The sequence below is a fragment of the Dermacentor silvarum genome, chromosome 10, assembly GCF_013339745.2.
Source record: "Dermacentor silvarum isolate Dsil-2018 chromosome 10, BIME_Dsil_1.4, whole genome shotgun sequence".
Taxonomy (NCBI): domain Eukaryota; kingdom Metazoa; phylum Arthropoda; class Arachnida; order Ixodida; family Ixodidae; genus Dermacentor; species Dermacentor silvarum.
The window spans coordinates 11,919,435-11,939,000 of record NC_051163.1 but is presented as its reverse complement, the minus strand read 5'-3'; the positions used below and the strand labels follow the sequence as shown (position 1 = coordinate 11,939,000).

Sequence of the window (19,566 nt, the reverse complement as noted above, 5' to 3'; positions counted from 1 at the left end):
TTACTACACGCGCCCGCTATCATCTCACAATGGGTCTCTTTGCAAGGATCATGTCTGCGCGCAGATTGCATTTGCTCTTCGCTTTGACCAGGCATACCGTATTCACCGTAATGGAACCAACATGATATGTGTTTATTCTCTTGTATTTCCCTGTCCCATGGTGACGTCGTTCCTGTTGGCCGCGTTTGCCAAGTAGTATCCGACTAGCATGCTGTTACTGTGACCAACCGATACCTCCACTGCTATGTTCTTCTTTTTCCGATGGTGCACCTCTGTGATCTGGCACGCAATCGGACATCGTGCCTGGAAAGCAAGCGGCTCACTTACACTGGTGATGCGGGTTTTCGGAGAACGCAATGTGAAAAAGAGCATGACGCATCACAAATGACCAATATTTTTCACGCATTGTAGGGAATTTCTATGTCTAATGAGAAAGAGAGTAAAAAAAATCAAAACGTTGCCTCTTCTCTAGTTCTACGAAAAATCTGAAAATTCCAGCGCTGTAATAAGAATGTCGGACACAGAGAAAAACGGGCGGAAACCGACATGTTCTTGGAACTCGTTTGCTCAGTCGCAGACTTTTCTTTATGTCACATATTTTTTCTACTTCTTCTCCTTCGTCTTTTACTTCTTTTTTTGTTCTTCCTCCGCTTCTTCTTATTGTTATTACTATTTATCACATACACCTAATGTGGGCGCATCAACCGTAAATAACAGTCTTTCATGTTCCATGCAAGCGAGTAATGCGTATAGACGTATGCTTGTTTCATACACGTCATAAATGATCATTTTTTTTATACTTTGCAGAAACGAATGAGAACAGCGCGCCAGGGGTACAATGGCCTCAAGGTACACAAATGCACATGTATTCATCGGTAAAGTTTATTTGTTTATTTATTTATTTATTTATTTATTTATTTATTATTTATTATTTATTTATTTATTTATTTATTTATTTATTTATTATTTATTTATTTATTTATTTATTTATTTATTATTATTTATTTATTTATTTATTTATTTATTTATTTATTTATTTATTTATTTATTATTTATTATTTATTTATTTATTTATTTATCGGTCGGTCGGTCGGTCGGTCGGTCGGTCGGTCGGTGCACGGCATATTTATTTTGTTGTCATATATCCGAAGCCAGCACGAAATACAGAAGCATTTTTTGTGTGCATCGGGATAAACGAATCAGCTGAAAGTCAGAGAGATGTTGTTGGCGTCGACGTTTCTTCTGTTTTCCTTCGTGGGCATTCAATTTGCTCCTCCTCTGAGGCATGAAAAAAAATACTCTCGACCACGAATGCTACGCCAACAACGTTCATGGAGGTAAGTAACCATTTGTCTCATTTTTTCAGTTATGCCAAGACAGCAACCAGCACGGTTCGTATCACGACAAATCCAAGCATAGCCGTGTGACAACTATAGCCCGACAAATAGAGTGCTGGAAATGATCCGTCTGTCTCTCCGTTCATCCGTCCTTGACTGGCTGCCTGTCTGTGAGCGCGTGTGTGTGTTGTGTGTTGTACGTGCGTGTGTGCATCGGTGCATATGTGTGCGTGCGAATGTGTCGCATCTACCAGTACCTTCTACCAGACTGCAAGCTAGATAATGTGCTCGCGGCAATGCGAATTAAGGGTCTTCATTCATGCAATACGAATCAGGGGGACAATAAGCTCACGGATAACAAAGCAAAAGCGAGGCAACACATCCCAACGCAGCCTGCCCTTCACACCCGGTGCAAGCTCGTGCAATATACGCCGGGAAGATAGCGCAACCGGTGCGAATCACTGAATCTCATTAGCCCAGCTTGACCATGCGCCGGGGTCTGATAGCGCGTAGGTCGAAAGAACCGCTTTGCGGGATGAAGGCGAAGATGGGAGTACTTCATTTCTCTTTCTTTTCTTTCCTTTTTTTCGTCTGCCGTCTGAACATAAACGCCAAATACGCACACCTCTGCGTCAGATACTGCGGGCTACCGGATTGTATTGCCTGCTGAGTTATTTATACTGCCATACCCCATTTCCAGTCTCTCGTGAGCTGTATACGTATCCGGTGGCTGGCGCGCGCGTATCGATGTCAAAGGTTGCACGCTTTCGGAATGCCGGCCGGCGATGCGGCGAGACGTCCTGAAGCACGAATGCTGTTCAGGTGAGTGTTCTTGGCTCGCCGTTTCTAATTAAGGAGACCGTGTCAGCCAGCGTTAGTTCGCTATCGACTCCGCTACCAGCCCATGCCACCACTCTCCTCCTACTGCAAGGTACAAAGAAAGACGGCGCCCATATCCTACATCTGCTGCAGTGACCGGTCGGTCGCAGCGATCTGCACTCCTTGATTTGATTGTGTCGCCCCCTAGCGTCTCCTCCAACTGTGACCTCGCGTCTCTTTCGGGTAGGCTAGAACGACACTCGTTTGTCTGGCCCGAACTCAATAACAGAGACCGCAGACTAGACAGACCGGAAATCAAATATACGCTGCGAAACAAAAATGAGAAGTTTGAGGTTAAGGCGAGAGGATGTAAAAGGAAAACACAAGATAAGTGGGAGTAATATCCCTGTAGAACAAGGCTCTGACTTTGGTGGCCAGATGAGGCTGCGCATGTTCAGCGTGGCATAGCCGGTGGCTTACGAAGAGCGCCCTTAGCAGACGTACGCGCTGCCAGTGATTATCCCTTCCGACCCTATGCTGACGCGCTGGAGTCCCGATAACTTATAAAGCATGCGTATCAGAGAAACGTTGACGAAACATACAACGGGAAGGTCAGTAGAAGATAAACACAGTACTATTCTGTCACTATTGTACCGAAGTTACATAAACATGGATAAAGTGCCTCAGAAAGGCTGACAAATATTTCCATAGGTAAACATATATCTTTGTCAAACGCGGCCTTGTCATCCTCGGCGAGTTAGTTTTAACGAGTTAGTAGGGTGACGTCACGTGTGGTAGTTGTCGGCGGTGGCTGGCTATAAAAGGCAGAGAATGAACCAAAAAAAAAAAAAAAGGAGCGCTGGCGTTAGCGTTTCTAGGCATCGTTCGGCATCGGCAGTGGAAGAGAGCAAGGGAGGAAGGAGGCGGCAGGAGAAAAAAATCACGCAGAGAGATGGGCGGGGAAGTTGGAGGGAGGGGAGAAAAATCCTTTAGAGAACTAAATAGAAACCGTCGGTGTAGCAGGCGGCGTGCGTTTGTTGGTTGTTTTAGAAGAATGGTCCAGTCAGCCGGTCAGCGCGGGAGCAGCTCAAGTGACATGAGTTGAAAGAATGACCTGAGTGGCCTAGTAGCCGTGCACCAGGAAATTTTTCAAGGCATCAAGATGGCGACATGGAGTCTGCGGGAGAGAACAAGGGGGGCGGATCAGACGTGGTGTACCGGAGCGGGTTGGTCCTTAAAGGGGCGTTGACCTCAGTAGATCGGACGGCGTAGGCGTCGTCGCGACGCTATTCTGAAGAAGTAGCATGATCCTGTGTGGTGGCGGCACCGATAAAGATATGCCGACATTTGCGACATTGGGACGTCTGAAACTCCCAAACGTCAGCACATCTTTTTATCGGTATATACTGCGACATAGCGTTCTGCATATCTGGATATCTATGATCTGCATATCTATGATCTGTATACTTATAGAATCGAAAATGTTGTTCGCAGTTCACGCAGGAATTATGCCTTTAACTTGCCACAGAAAGTAATGAAAAATGGTATCTCACAACGCTTTGGAGCGATACTGTAGCATACTAAGGCTGGACTATTACCACGTGGCCTGAGACTACTGTATGCAAGTCGGCATTTATTAAGTGCACCATAGATAGTGTTTAAAATGACATTCTTTATGTTTTATAGGCGTTCGCACTTCATTTTCCGCGTATTAAAAACTAAAAAAAAAAAGTTCACGCTTACAAGAGGCCATGAGTGAGAGGGGAACAATAGTAAACGACGTCATTATTCGCCGACTGCAGTCGGAGTGCGCAATAAGTCTCTCAGAAAAAGAAAGCAATCACCTCGAGTCTACTCACGTATCGCCAGTCCTGATTGCGCCAGGAATTTTTGCTTGCTTACACCAGCAGTGCGAGGCTCACTACACGTGCTCGCTACCATTGCACAATGGGTTTCTTTGCAAGGATCATGTCTGTGCGCAGATTACATTTGCTCTTCGCTTTGATCAGGCAGACCATGTTCACCGTAATGGAACCAATACGATATGTGTTTATCCTCGTGTTTTTCCCTGCTCCATGGTGAGGTCGTTCCTGCCAGCTGCCGATGTACACGGCAATGGGTGAATAGGCGGAACCATGGGGTTCCCCATTCCATTGCGGCGCACATTACTCTGTTTCACACTCTAGTTCGTATGGTTGTAGAGAGATAGAAGCAAGGAAGAGCAGGGCGGTTACCAAGACATACGTCCGGTTCGCTATGAACGTAAGGACGAAAACAAGGAAGGAATGTACGTTCTTATCGCGCATTCGAGCTAGAATTCCTTGCTCCAGCTCACTCAGGTTTTCAAAATGAGGACATGCTTCCGAACGGCAACACTCTGAACAGCGAATCACGTGTTAAAGTACAGTTCCTTGTAATAGAAGCGCCGCCTTGCGTTGCAAAGCTTGGCTTCGCTTGGCTAGAACGAACTTGGCTTGACTTGCATGTCACCAAAGCAGTTGGACAGCAAACCTCGAAAGACGAGGTTAATAGTGTAGAAATAATTCAACAGTTCGGGAGCCATGAACCTCATGAACATCGGTTTCATCAATCAATTATTATTTTCTTACGGCTATGACCGCACTTTTAGTCTGTTTTTCATCAATGCCGGGACGCAATCGCTATCGCGCTCTCCCCTCACTGTTTCCAGCATAGGAATGCATCAACACAACCGCGGCTTCTGATCGAAATATTCTCATAAAAAAATGTTCCAAGACTTTCTCCCCATTACCACTACACGATTGCACACTATGACTGGTAAGCTTTTCGTTGAATTAAAGAAAAAAAATTAGTACCATAAATATTGGCTGTCGGTTCCCTTAAGCCTGAAGCGTTAATAAACGCCCGTGTCACGACAAGGCGTAATGAGTTGGGACACGCCACAGAGTTCGCACGAACACTTGCAGCCGACGAATCACGTACAACCCCACAACCCTCTTCGCATCCGTCTCTATCTCGAGACCCTAGCCGGTCAGCTCACTCAGAAACAATGTTTTTTTTTTTCACGAGTCCTTACGTTCTCTTGCTTTTCTTCCGCCTACACCAGCATGAAAGGTGTAACGAGCTCTCGATTCTTTCCGACTGCCAAACTCAACACCCCCAACGAAGATAAACGCCCTTTGAATGCGCCGACAAATTGGAGATGCACCACGCAGCATGCTCCACAGAGCATCCGGTGATTGAAAGCTTCAGAAAGAACTCACCGCCACACTACAGCGCTCGCAGATATCCCAGGCGCAAATTTCTTTTGCACAATTGAGTCAACAAGATAGCGAGACGGGCTAGTTGGTTTACGTTCATAACGAACAGATCTTGAAGAGCACTAGCCCGCACACAAACAGAGAACGGAAAAGCAGACAGGGCAGATTGAGTTTTGGCATGTCTGCTGGAGCGCTTCCAATATCAGCCAATTATTAATTATTCACTCATTCCTTTTTATCTGACTTAGGCCGTCAGCATTCGGCACGTGGCTTCTTGCTGTCTCGACGATGCCACCGCCCACGATACGCCATGTGGTTTTGACGGCTCTTCAGGCTTTGACAGGACGACATTCACGAAGAGGAGCGTATGTGTGCTTTCCCAAACGACGGCCTTCTTTAACAAGCTCCTGAAAGCACTACCACTCAGCGTCTCTCTAGCAATACCGTCAGCGGTATGTACATCCTCAAGCACTGCCAACCCACTTACATAGTGGAACGTGGAAAGTTTCTCGGCATCTTGTTATTTGATGAGCCTGCCTTTCCGAAAGCCGCAGTAGACTGCTAAAGCAATATGGGAGCCACTGGAGCGCCTTATACTCAGTGTGATGTCGCCAGACTAGAATACTTCGCAAGGCACGCGTAAGTGACGGTAACTACAGGAAGAGTAGTTTTAGCCTGAACCACCCTTCAACGTGACACCACGTTGACAGCAGCACTGCTTTTATTTGCTTGTCTTCTTGAAATAGGGCCCGCCTCGCATGACTGGTTTCGCTGTTGCCTCGCAGCCTTGCGAAGGAGACGGAAGCGTTTTCATGAAATGCACACTTCGTGTAAGTTTATAAAAATATTCATAGCAAAAACACCTGCCTATTCTGCAAAATGTTTCAACGAACTCAGTCAAGTTTGCGAGGCCTGCGTAAACCTAGTGTTCCTGTTTGAACTCCCAATATGTACCTCTGGGTGCGTGGGCATGAATGCGCGTGTGTGTGTGCGGGAAGAAGTATGCCGCATGAAGACCTGAACGTCTTCCTAACTTTCACGAACGTCGTCCTTTTTGGTTAAGAGCCTGCACATTTTCAGATAATTTACTTTCCTGCTAGAAGAAATGATGTCATGCTATTGGTTTACTAAACGAAGTTTCACCACAAGCACAAGGCCGTAGAAAGTGGCGCAATTTCATCCAAAATTATTACGATGGTGACATGTATGTGTGACGGAACCCGCACTGCAGCATACATCTTGCCGAGAAACTGTTACACATAAAAAAAAAGAGAGAGAGGGAGAGAAGCTTTGGACGCGGTCTGCCATGCTTTAAGTGCCTTTCCGGCCGTGCTATACTGCTCCGCGTGGTGAACCACGCGTAACTACATCACGTAATTTTCATAGTGCACGAAATGGAAATAATAACTACGAAGAATAACCACAAATAAGTAACCTTGTTATTTGAGCAATGCTTCTGTTTCGCGTGCAGCATTGCAGATCGGGACTATGCGTTGTCAGGACCTGCAAACGAACGCAGTATGTTTTTACGTCTTATAAGCAAGCAGTCAGCCATTAGCCTGAAAAACGCTCCTGCAGTCGCCATTTATAACAGTGTCGATCCCGACTGGCAAGTGCACGACGTAGCGGCGAAGAGAAGCACCTTCGATGTGTGCGTCAGAATTAACGGCCAAGAGGAGGGCCCAAATGGACGACACCGGTCAGAACAAACTTTGCAGCCCGCACCTAATAAATGGCACCACCAACTTCGTTCGTCGCTTTAATGACGTCAAGAGGACAAGGCCAATTTGATCACGGTCAATGCACGGGTCAGCGCCGCAAATCATGTCATCCCACGAAGCGGGAGAAAGGCGTGGCCACAAAAGAACAGTCATGCCGGCGTCAATCAAACACCTGTTGGCCGCTGAAATCGAGGACCGTGGCTGCCCGCCAACGATCCCTGGAGGCACTTGATCACGATTCGTATTGCTGAAGCCCTCACGACCTCACCCGGGCTTGGACAGCAGCTGCAGCTCTACGCGTATCCTATAATACCATGCAGCATGGCGGATGCTGTGGCTGGCATCAGCCGCTTCGTGTGTTAACCAGCGAGGCTTGAAGACGTAGGAAACATTCTCCCAGTAAGTATAATCCAGTGAATATCTTAACGGTAGACCACACAACTAGCGGTTGAACTCCAACGATTTCTCACATTCGAGGAGCCTTTTATAAGGTTGTCCAGTCCAAAGCTAGGAGACTCCTGTAAACAAGATGAACGGGAACGCCTACGTTTGAAACAACTGATCATAACGGTTATACAATCCTGTATATCACAATTTTTTTTTGGTCATAACGGTTATGCAATCCTGTATATCACAATTTCTTTTTCCACGACACTAAATGTTCCCGTTTCCCTGCTTATATTTGAATGAGTCCCAACTAGCTTGAGGCAAGGAATTCAGATGCGTTAGCACAAGACATTTTCCTGAAATGTTTATTCAGAATAAAATCACCAATTAATCAGTAAGTTAATCAATCAATCCAAATAAACGTTGAAACAGGTAAGCCCCTCTGCACATATTTGCATAGCAGCTTCGAATACACACGTCACAGGTAAACGTTGCTTGTACATGATCTCTGGTATCCCGCTCATACGGCTTACCGGTGTATACACCCTGCACTGTGATGCACGTTTTTCCTCCCTCACTGTGGTATACCCTGTCCAGAAGATTACGCGTGTACGTTTGTGCGCGCGTGCGATGGATGGCCGGAGGACGGTCGTAAAGCAAAAACGATGCCCCAGCTAGCTTTCCTCACGGCTGGCGCGGTCAGGTTGTCTCTTGATCGCCGCACGTAGTCGCAGTCATCCACAGTCATCGAAATCTCAGCGCCAGTGACTGCGGAGAGGAGGGTGAGGCAGCGGGAGCCAGTTCGAAGTCAGGTAAGCGTCCTGTCGGGTTAGACCGAAGTGTTGACACAGTGCCGGTTGTAAATCACAATTTGTCGGACGCTTAGGACATTCCGCTCCGAGTCCGCGCCATATCTGTTCCCGTTGATTCGTTTCATCATGGCACATACCCACGAGGCGGATTGGCTCCACAAAACGACTGTTTAAATGAGCTATAAATGCCAAGATTTTGGACAGAAGCAAGAAAAGAAAGATGTTTGATTAGAAAGATAGCCCCATTTTAGCAACGTAATCTGCTCGGTACTCCTATAAACATACGATAAGCCGTGCATATTTACTTGTGGCTGCGGCCAAGCTGTACATCTCCAAGCGAGAATAAATGCGGAACAGTCGTCAAAAAAATTTACAAGGTGACAAAGAACATTGCACATTCTCGAATAGGAGGCGAAATGATTCGAAATGTAACAGCGGGACTTTGGATAAGGATGTAAATCAAGGACCAAACATGGACAAGCGCTGACTTTCAAATGAAATATATGTATTACAAGCGAGAAAATTCTTGGTTGGGATGTCGAAAACAGCACGAACAAAAACGCAGACATAAGGTCAGAGAAAACAGGCAGCGCAATTGTCTTGCCCATTTCTCCGACCCTCTGTCTACGTTTCTCCGTGCTGCCTTGAACATTCCAACTCTGAAATCGTACGAACTCGCCCAACATTCGGCGCTATTGAGAAAATTCTGCGTGTTGCATAATGAAAAGAAAGAACGAAGGAATAAGCAAGAACAGCAGAATCAGACCAAGAACCAATAAAGACATGATTCTCCGTCGCCCGCGTCCTCGTCCAAGGTAGCGCTGTTACATATTGAATGATGAAGAACTAAGTATAACCCGAACTTTGGCGTTGAGGTGAAACGGCGGCAACAAATAAGGAACTGTTCGATTAGTTCCTCTTGTTTACTAAAGAAGCGAAGGTTAAAAATTGAGAGGCCCGGTCGATGACGGTAAATGTCATTTTTGGCAAGTTTTACTTGTTCTTCTTTATTCATACTTAGCGGGCGCTCCTTCTCTCTTTGGCACACACCTGCTAATCACACGCCAGAGATCGGAGATAGAGATTGTGAGGCTTAAAGTGCCGAGGGAGAGAGAAAGATACAGGAGATGCGAAAGGCGGGTATAGGTTAACCGGAAGGCAAACATCCAGTTTGCTACCCTGCACTGCGAATGCTTTGGTGAAGTCGTAATTTTGTCTAAATTACATATTTCGTTATTGCCTACTCCCGCTTGGTACAAGTGGAGAAAACAAGAAAACAGACGATTTAATTGAGGCTTCGTGAGCGGAACCGTTAGAGATATTGGTGTAATTTTAGAGGCCGCCATTAGTATATATCGTTGCACAAACCGGAACGAGTTCTCTTGGTTTAATAAAAGACAATCGGCATTTTACTCACTATTTTAGTAAATAATGAACCATTGCCACCGACGGAATGGTCAGCCTCATCTTCACGATGTTTAAGCTCTCCTGAAAAATGCCAATGTGAAGTCTCCACATATCGCCATTCCCATGCCACGGCCGCCTATGCGTACATGAGCACGGCAACGCCACTATTTCCTCCAGGTAAACGTACTAAACTATGTGGACCATACGATTGGCAGCATTTATAGCGACACTCATGCTGCAATCGCGGTGTATTCATAGGTTGCGGCATTTTTCCGAGGACATTCTCATGTTGTCCCTTAGGTCAGCTAGGCGAAAGTGAGGCGCTGGCGGGAATTGAAACAGCTTCCCACATTCCCGCTATTTGAGAAATCTAACGTGTTAGCAGCTAATCGGATTAATTATACGAAGTTACTCCGAATAATTAATCAGAGCCTTAATTAAGACACAGAATGACGAAAATACTTCTCGTTATCCAGTAAAGTATAGAACTGTCGGGGCTCCATGAACACCAACAAACTACGGCAAACAAACCCTTTCGTACTAGCCATGTTTAACATAAATAAATAGGTAATACGATTATTCTCAACTGAGGTAAGGCCGAATAAATACAAGCCAAATAAAGAACGCCCTATTGAAATGAAATGTTATATCTAAGTGTTTTTTTAATAAAAAATGTCATTCTCCATTGTTATTTATGTATACTACAAATACTACTGCGTTATATGTTTTGGTATAAAATATATTTAGACCGAAAGTTTTTATCGACCGCTTATTCCTTTTGTATTATATTATTAAAATTCGGCGTGGGAACTTATTTAATATAATAGTGCTGCTTTAAAAAAATATTTTGCACAGTGCTGCGAACTTTATATTATGCAAACTATGCTATGTGATATACAACTATATACTAAAATAGTATAACCCGTCAGGTGCTGCGCGCCTTTAGCGCCTCTAAAGTCTTTTTCTCTTTCTTTTTCAGGAAGATATCAATAAATCAATTATGAAATTAAAAAAAGCGAATCACGGAGAAGTCAATGCTGGCGTGTTCTAGGGCAGCTCAAGACTGAAGAGCAACAAACCGGGAGATATAATCTGGTTTAACAGAGGTCTTCTCTGTCGCAGTATTTGGACAACATTAAGCATTGTCAACGTGTATTTGCGCATTCATTTAACGGAACTGGGAGATGGGGACAAAACAAATACAAGACGGGTGCTTTTTTTTTCTCTCATTTTGTTTTACAGAACGCAAGATGAGCAGTATAAATATGTACACCCTTCTGATCGCCGCATTCGTCGCCACTTTCATCACGGTGGATTCCTATGGTAAGACGGCGGAGTGTAGTCTATCGTATACTTCGTTAATGTTCACCTTAAATGCGAAAACTAACTGTTCTTACCACCCGATTACCGGCCTATCCACCCACAATGGGTATGATTCAATCTGCCGTGAAGAAACAACAGCGTCAGCAACAACAACAACGACAGAAGCCACTTGCATTACTTCTCACGGCATCTGATAAGTCAAGAGTCATTAGCTGCTTGATTAGACAGATTTGAAGTAACAAAACGTCGAAACTCTCACTACTAGAGCTCCCGTTTGAGCGGTATACCGTGTGTCCCTAATCACGTTATCCAGGCTGTTCAACGGGTAAAAAAAGTGTTTAAAATATGGCGCAAATACAATTACGCACAACATCCACATAGACAAGCACAGTAGGCAGTAACAGTCGCTTCGTAATAGTGTGTTGGTGACGTGAGTAACTATGGCAGGCAGCGATAAGGGCTAATCTACCCGGAAACGCATTTTTCGATCGTGCACCCGAGAACAGCGTTTCGCTAAAACGCGAATTTCTTGTATTTTTACCAGCAAGCACCATCAAAGCCTCGTGATCGAACTTTAATGACGCGAAACGCAGAGTTTAAAACCTTAAGCTAGTCGAATGAAACATGCCTTGTAGTTTAGAAGGTGCACTGGTCCCTACGTGGTATTTCACTGTCATCAAGGTAAGCCTATCAAGAATAGTTTGTTCCTTCTTTCCCCTGGCAAGCCGGTGGAATTTGCCCATCACGTGAATGCTCGGAATCTTTTCGACAGCACGAGTTTAGTAGGTCCAAAGTGATATTGCCGCGGAACCATTTACGGACGCCGAACAAAAAAAAAAACAAAGCACGATATTCCTGTATTAAAATCTGAAGTTGTATAGCCGTCACTTTACAAAGTTTACTCCCACTGCCAGAAAAAAAATGCAGTGATGTTGACTTTAAGATGCAAGACGCCACTTTACGTCACCTAAACCGTTAAACCAAATTATCAATGACGCATGCAGTGAATGTAATACAGCGGAACAAGCAATAACGAACAGGCTTATGCGCTTAAGATAGTTGAATACATCTTCGATATACCGAACACTCACCTAAAACGACTTTAAACTAAATTTTTTATGTGTTCACAATACACTGATCTTTATCTCCAGTGGTGAAAGGACGCAAGTAAGAAATTAATTTACTGATAACAAAACTGCGCGTAGTACGCAGTGAATATTGTTTGTGCCTTGAACAAGCTGTTTGTCAGCGTCATTAAGAAAGGCGCTCTCGATGCGCGAGAATGAGATATACCTGCTCCCGTCCACTTCGCTCAATGTCACCACAATACCAACGCAGCACATCTACCGCAGAAAGTATACTTAAACTGTAAAAAAAAGATAACTTGAACGTTGTGTTTGGGGAGTGCAAGCAGCTTTTTCTTTTTCTTTCTTTTTTTAACAGTAATTCGTAATTCTTAGTTCTTACGTAGCGTTACACCGGCTGCACGTTCGAGGTCAGCCAGGAATGTTAACGGCTACGGCGGTGAAAGCTGACGCCATGGCGCGGTAATGGAGCCTTCGTGCATGGGAGCCGTCAGTAAGACCGGCCCGCCACGCCCTCGCTCGAACGCAGCAGTGGTTGCTGCTACGTTGCTCCTGCGTTTGCTTGATAGTGATATATAGCGACCTATAGGAGGAAATGACTGAGCGATGCCCAGAGCCAGCAAACATGTCTTTACTATTCTCGAGGAGTGTGAGAGCTCGCTGGTACTGCTTCTCAATATAGGATGTATCAGCTATCAGTTCGGAATACGTTTGTGAAGTGTGCCAGGTTTCCTCAGACACGTCACATACGAGTATACCGCAATGCCTAGCCTGATTTTATACGAGAAACAGGTACACAGGAAGATGGAAAGTGATCAACAGTGCTTGAACAGGTGTGCCTGGAGACAACGTTTCGACAACTTACTTCTTTTGTACTTTCCAAGTCTCCTCTATTCATGTCACTAATATTGTATACTAGTTTCATAGGAGGTCTCACCACAGTTTTTACTTTGGGACCTCCTTTGTCAACTTTTTTTTCGTAAAGGTTTTGTAATTTGATATTAATCAACGAACCGAAGGGGACTTGCCATGACGAAGATAAGTGTCCTAGTCGAAACATTTGCTCCAGCGACATCCCTTGTAGAAGCACTGTTGAAAGCTGCATTTTTGTATATTTAGGAACACAAACGGAGGCCAGCTTCACCTGCCTAACGCGTACTTTTCTGAGCAAAGCTATCGAGAGAAACCCACTCCGCTTCTTGTATGAACATTATTGTTGCGTCTTTTCTATTTTTATGTTATCTTTCAGAACTAATAGCCAAAGAAGTACATATTGTCAAGCCCAACTTGCCACGTAAGTATGACCGAGGTGCAACAACGTCAAAACGAGCAATTTGCCACTGTACTCCATTTTCGTTCTCTTTTTTTTTTTTTTTAGGGTTTACGCGGCTTTAACCAAAAAGTTCCAGGCACAACCTCTGACATGGGAGACAGTACCTCTAGTTTGTGGATAAAAGAGCGCTTAACACAGCACACAGGATGTATTTCGACATCCTGTAAAAACTCTTCGTAATTTTCATTACCATACTTACGTTTAGCATGGAGTGGCAGGTGTGGTACACGGCTGTGTCTTAACCTTGGGGCTATGATTGTGCGCGCAAAAATAATATCACTGGCTGGACCTTCGACCAGGCAGATGATTTCTATTGTAAATACCAGTGTCGTACAAAGCGTGCCAAGAAAATATTCGGTACTAGCAGCTATGCGATTCGCAGGTATTGTAGTTCGAAATGGATAGGAACAAGAAAAATCACGCCGCTAGAAAGAAACGCCACACTGCCTTCTGGGTTAAATGTTATGAGGCTAACGTTTCATCGTTAATTCGAACTATCATAAGTTCTATACTTTCTCTGAGCGGTACCATTCGGCTCATACGTAAGTAGGCAATAATATAAACCAAATATCTCGACAGTTAGGGCTTATCGGCGAATGATCTGCCAGATCTAGCGACACATATAAAAAAATTGCCCTAAAGTACTAGGCTAACAAACAATATTTTTCAGTAATACTATCATTTACTGTAACGAAATTCACAGTGGTATGCTAAGGGACCTTGAAAATGTGATTGAAATTATAAACATGTTCTCAGACTTTATAGCACCCTTTTTAATTACACTTCCAGTAAATGCCCGTAAATTGTATGCGTAATGTCCTAGGAAACCTCGCTTCTTGTTAGCTTCTGCATATATTCCTATGTAAAATATTCTGAAAGTAATTCAGTGTTGAGGCCAGCTTCTGCACATTGACTTAGCTTGAAACCTTAACCAAGCATAAGCTAGTTGTGAAAAAAATTAAGAACAATCGTAAGGAACAAAAGTGCAAAAATCAATATCTTTTCCCGGCGTGATTTTCTGAAATTTGTCAGGAACGCGTTTCTTGATAAGATGGTGCTTATAGTATCTGATATCTCCTCAGGGAAACATTACAATCATAACAGAAAATACGGACAGGGAACAGTGCAAATACCAATATTTCTTAACGTAAAATATGAACACAGCCTTCAGTATTCCTTTAACGTGTGCGCGGGTGTGCGTGTGCGTGCATGTGCGTGCGTGCGTGCATGTTAGCATGAACCAAAAAGCATCCCTTAAATTTAACAACCTAAAGCCTTCTTCAGACTTGCGTTATTATCTTAAATGCAAAGCGATTTTGTTTGAGTTCCTAAGTTTGTTATCAGCGCTAAGTTGAGACTCCAGAACTGCAAAATTGTGCAAGTTTGGTCTGGTTGGTACATGGCGACTGCAAACCAACAACGTTCACATGGAACAACATAATTAAGGACATGGCTACATGCTGGGTAAGGACCGTGGCTAAAGACCAGGACTGTCCCAAACAAAAGAAGCAGAGAAATGCACCACAAGAAACAGCAAACATGTCGTTTCTCTCAAACAACAACAACAACAATTACGACGACGACGACGACAACGATAACAACAACGACAACAACAACAGAGACGGCGACGCCGTCTATCCGTCGCAGAAGCGGTCGAAGTTTACCTGGTGACGTATTCGCATTCGTAACTGAAAAGCTGGCGTGCTTGTTCCGTTACATCGAGTTTCGCAGAGCCTCTGATATCATCTCAATCGTTAGCGTGGTTTTTCTCGGGCTTTAAGCAAATAATTATCTATATAATTAACAAATACTTCTCTATATTATGTCTTTATTAAAATATCGACTTCAAAATTTTCAGGAACATTAATTTTCTGCTTGCCTATCTGGAACTGGCTACAGGATGAATTAGGAGCTTCTGATAGGAATCGACACTTGAGGGCGCACTGCTCAACAATGGTGGTATCTTGCGGTTTTCCTGCAAACGGTACTTTTAGCTATTTTAGGGGCGAAGCTCCTTATAGCGGGACCCGTTCCGTCCCCGTCGTCGTAGTAGTAGTGTGTAACCAGACTGAGAAAAGTGAGAAAAAAATTCTAAGTTGTGTCCGTAGCGCGGAATCGAACCAGGGACCCCTCGCTTCCGAGCGCGCGGCGTTAGCCCACTACGCCACGAAGCGGACATGGACGCATGCACCACGATGGCAATAAATACCCAACATTAACGAAAGGCCGCGTTTCTAGCGCGTTTCTAACGCGTTTGTGCTAGCGCGTTACGGCCCGTGTAAGAAGCTAGTGTAAGACGCTGTGGCCTCTCCGCCTTACCTTCAACGCGTTTTGAACGCGCTGCCCAAAGCGGTGGCAAGTCAAGTTCAAGTCGAGGAGCGTTTATGAATACGGGGGGTATACTCTCTCAGCAGTCATGTGATGGCGTCGACAAACGCGGTGCACGTTCCGACATGTGTAAATGGCTGCGTAAGACGCTGTGGCCGCTCCCCCTTACTAGAGAGTACTGCACGTTTCTAACGCGTTTGTGCTAGCGTCCCCTTAAGCGGGAGATTCGATGATTCCCTCCGGAGCTTCGCCCACTCAGCATCATTCACCCCGTGGATATGCTGTGATTTTTTTAATGCGGGGTTTAGTAAAAATTGATGTATTTTCGTGGGGAGCCTGTTAAGGCGATATTGAAGGTTATGTTAACTGTGTTTTATGAGTAAGTCATTTTGTACATTTCAATATTACCCTACGTTCCAGATGTTTGAAACAAAGAAGGAGAATTGTCGACGTGAACATAACATGATGCCTTGCTTCCCATTATTTCGTCCAAACGTCCCTGTATTTCTTGACCAAGAACTATTTCTCTAGTTCACACAGTTCTCAATTACTCGTTGCAAAGTTTTGATGCAGGCGGCTAAACTAACGCAAAATAAAACAGCTTACACAAGCAAAAATACCCAATGTGTTGTGATCATGTGGTTTGCAGCATTCCTCCAAGCTGCAGCTTGGAAGCAGTTTCATCGGGCACACGAGCCATCATGTTCACCATAAATCAAGAAATCAAGCTAACTTGTTGAAAGGAACGTCAGATAGCCACCTCGCTACGATTTGCCTCAAATGTCGGTGCTCGCACTTTTTAGAGTAGATAAACAAATATATACAGATGAAGAAATTTAGAGAGCAAGCAGCACTTGAAATGTGTGAAGCCTACGTAACACACACGACGGCAGATGCTTGTTCAAGCTTCAATCTCGCTCTTTAAGGCCCAGGTATGCCTCTTGTAATGTATATTCATACTGCGTATTCAATATTTGTTTCTATGTATTTCTTTTATTTTTGTACGTGCTTGCGTTTGTGTGCGGCGCCTTTAACTTATTCTCTTGTTTGTGCTAGCCTAGGTACATACTGGTGCTCTTTCCAGGCACTAAAACACTTTTTCAGCAAGCATGTCATTCTTTCGTTCTTGATGCCGTTCCGTTTGAATGCAGTTTCCCATTTGAGACAACTCTGTGATGCGCTCCAACACCATTACACCGGGTGTTTCAGCGAACACTTTCAGAAATTTTAACAGCGAAGCTGTTTGAACTGGGGGTAACCCGGTGCTGTACGCCCGAAATGTGGGCCGATACTGGAGGTCGCGCAGAAAGGGTCCAAGCACAATGGGACATACCCTTGTGAACTAGCGAAGCTGTTGAAGCTCGAGGATGGTCCGTTGAGGGTACGCCACAAAACCTCCGTCTGGCGATAACATCCCTATGCGACGCTTCGCCCCAGCTGCACCGACCACGCCGAGCCTCGCAACAGCTGCGTGAGCCGTGACGTCATCGAGCGCGCCGCATCGCTTCGCCTTAGCTTTGCCAAGCCATGACGTCACCGCGCTGTGCGGAGTGGTTGCGCGGCTGCGAGGAGGCGGAGCTAAGCCGTGACGTCACTGCACCGACCCACGGTATATACAGCTCCGCGTCACCGCCGCGGCAGCACACAAACCGCGCCGTCTCCGCGCCGAGCACATCGCCGCGAAGATGGGGCGGCCGAAGAGAGGCGTCACTCCTGAAGAAGACGAAGACCGGCGCGAAAGCTGCCGCGCCGCTACTCAAGAGCATGTGAGACGACTTCGGTTCGATCCCGAGTAACGCGGCGGCGAAACGTCGGTGATTGGCAGAAGATCCGGAGTTACGAGCCCGCGAAACCGAGCAAAAGCGTTTGAGCATCCAGAAGCGTCCAGATACTTTAATGACCGAGAGTTCGTTGCTCCTTGCGCTGTCGATAATTCCGAGGTGATCTTGCACAAAATGTAGCCTAACCAAGTTGAAGCTAGGTGAGGTTGCCAGCTTCGCTGTTTGTGCAGTCTTTGCACCACTAGTGTGAAGCTGCCCCTCATTTTCTTAAGTTGAATGTGGCAGATAGCACCATTCTAGTTCATGAGCTGGCGTACTCGTAGAGGCGGATATTATTGCACAAAAAATCGAAACGCATAATCTACTAATTAAAAAAATTCCCTAATTATATTTTAACTAAATACCTGATGGCCCAAAATGCAATTTACAAATTCTAGCCATATAGTTCGCAAGGCATATCCACTTGGAACGGATTCTCAGGATCACACCAGTTTCGAGATATTATTGCGACAGCAATTATATGGACACTCAAAAGCAGATTTCTGCCGTCGGCGTACGTCGCCGTCGGCGTCGCCGTCGCCGTCGCCGTGAGGTTCTGTATGACGTCAATGGAGATGAAATCGTTGCCGCGCCGAACGCTGTATGTGCGAGTGAAAGGGCGCGAGGGGCGCGCGCTTTCACGGGGAGTGAACGCACGGCGGAGAACAAAAGCGCGTTCTGCGCTGTGCTCCCTTAAGGGCTGCAGAAGTAGGCGTCTCTTTCCTCCTTTACAATCACCATATATGTAGAGCAAACGCGCCTTCTTCCGACGCGCAAGAGGCCGTGGGGGAGGGGGAGGGAAGGGAGGCGACGTTTAGCTGCGGCACCAAGTGCCTATTTATATCAGAGGCTCCGGCAACAGTCACCAACGCCGCACGCATTTTGAGCGAACGCGGGCAAAACGCCGACGGCGTCGACAACAGTTCTACGTGTTGCCGGTGCTGCTGCATGTCCAAGTTTATACAGCTGATAAAGCTAATATCATTACTCCGTATAGCTCTCTACAAAGTTGCTATCGCAATTGATGCTTCGCCTTTCAGGTGAAACTGCGACAACTTTTTATTTCCAGAACTTTCCAGGCATAAGAAAATTAGTTAAAAACGTAATTAGTGTTTTTGTTAATTATTTGATTATGAATTTCACTTTTTTCTGGAAGTAATGTCCGCCTCTTTAAGTAGACCAGCTCATCAACTAGCATTGTGATGTCTGCCACAGACAACCTTTAAAAATGTGTGTTCGCTGAAGCACCCTGTATAGCCCGCACCAGGTTGCATAACCTAAATCGAACAAATTACCAAGAAAGAAAGGCTTAACTCCTTAATAACTCGGTCTTAGATTTTAGGAGAAATTGACTGCCTACTTTATTCACACAATGTGTCTGTATTAAACGCCACTGCTGCTTTATTCTACATGTTTGAATGTTCCTCTTTGCAGCCAGGAAGAAATTAACCGGGCGTAAGTAATTGCCTTTCTAATGCCTTCTCCACTAAGTTTTAAGGACCACTTAATTAAGGGTTGTTTAACCGAGCAGCTAAGTTCATCGCCTGCTTGACAAAGATGCTTACCACACTTCTCTGACAAGGAGGCTTTTGTGATCACAACGGGTAGCAGAACAAAGAACGCCTTCGTTAAAGAAGCGTGTTAATAAGGTTTCAACCAAAACGTCGCTCACAGAGATAGACTGATTAACAGTAATTTACGCTTTTTCGAGCAGCGAATGTCTCCCTATTGCCATTTTCTTCACGCGATATACGGTAAATAAAGCAACATATGTACCAGTAAGAGTTGCTCTTACGCAAAGTTGCTATTTGCTCTTGCGAGATAAAAAGCATTTTTCACGAAGCCTCACTCTCGTGTGGGTACTTTAGTTTCTTAACGACTTTTCGCAATTTCTTCTTTCGCTGCTAATGAGGTAAGCTGCAGAGATAACGACGTGGTTGCAGGACCCTGTATGT

The 19,566-nt window shown here is 45.0% G+C and overlaps 1 long non-coding RNA gene across 1 annotated transcript; it reads left to right on the top strand.

Moving 5' to 3' along the window:
- The first annotated feature begins 8,190 nt into the window (after nucleotides 1-8,190).
- Nucleotides 8,191-19,066, top strand: LOC125940838 (uncharacterized). The gene is made up of 4 exons (XR_007464038.1): nucleotides 8,191-8,315; nucleotides 10,965-11,045; nucleotides 13,380-13,424; nucleotides 19,046-19,066. It is a non-coding gene; the product is annotated as an uncharacterized LOC125940838 (long non-coding RNA).
- The last annotated feature ends 500 nt before the right edge of the window (nucleotides 19,067-19,566 follow it).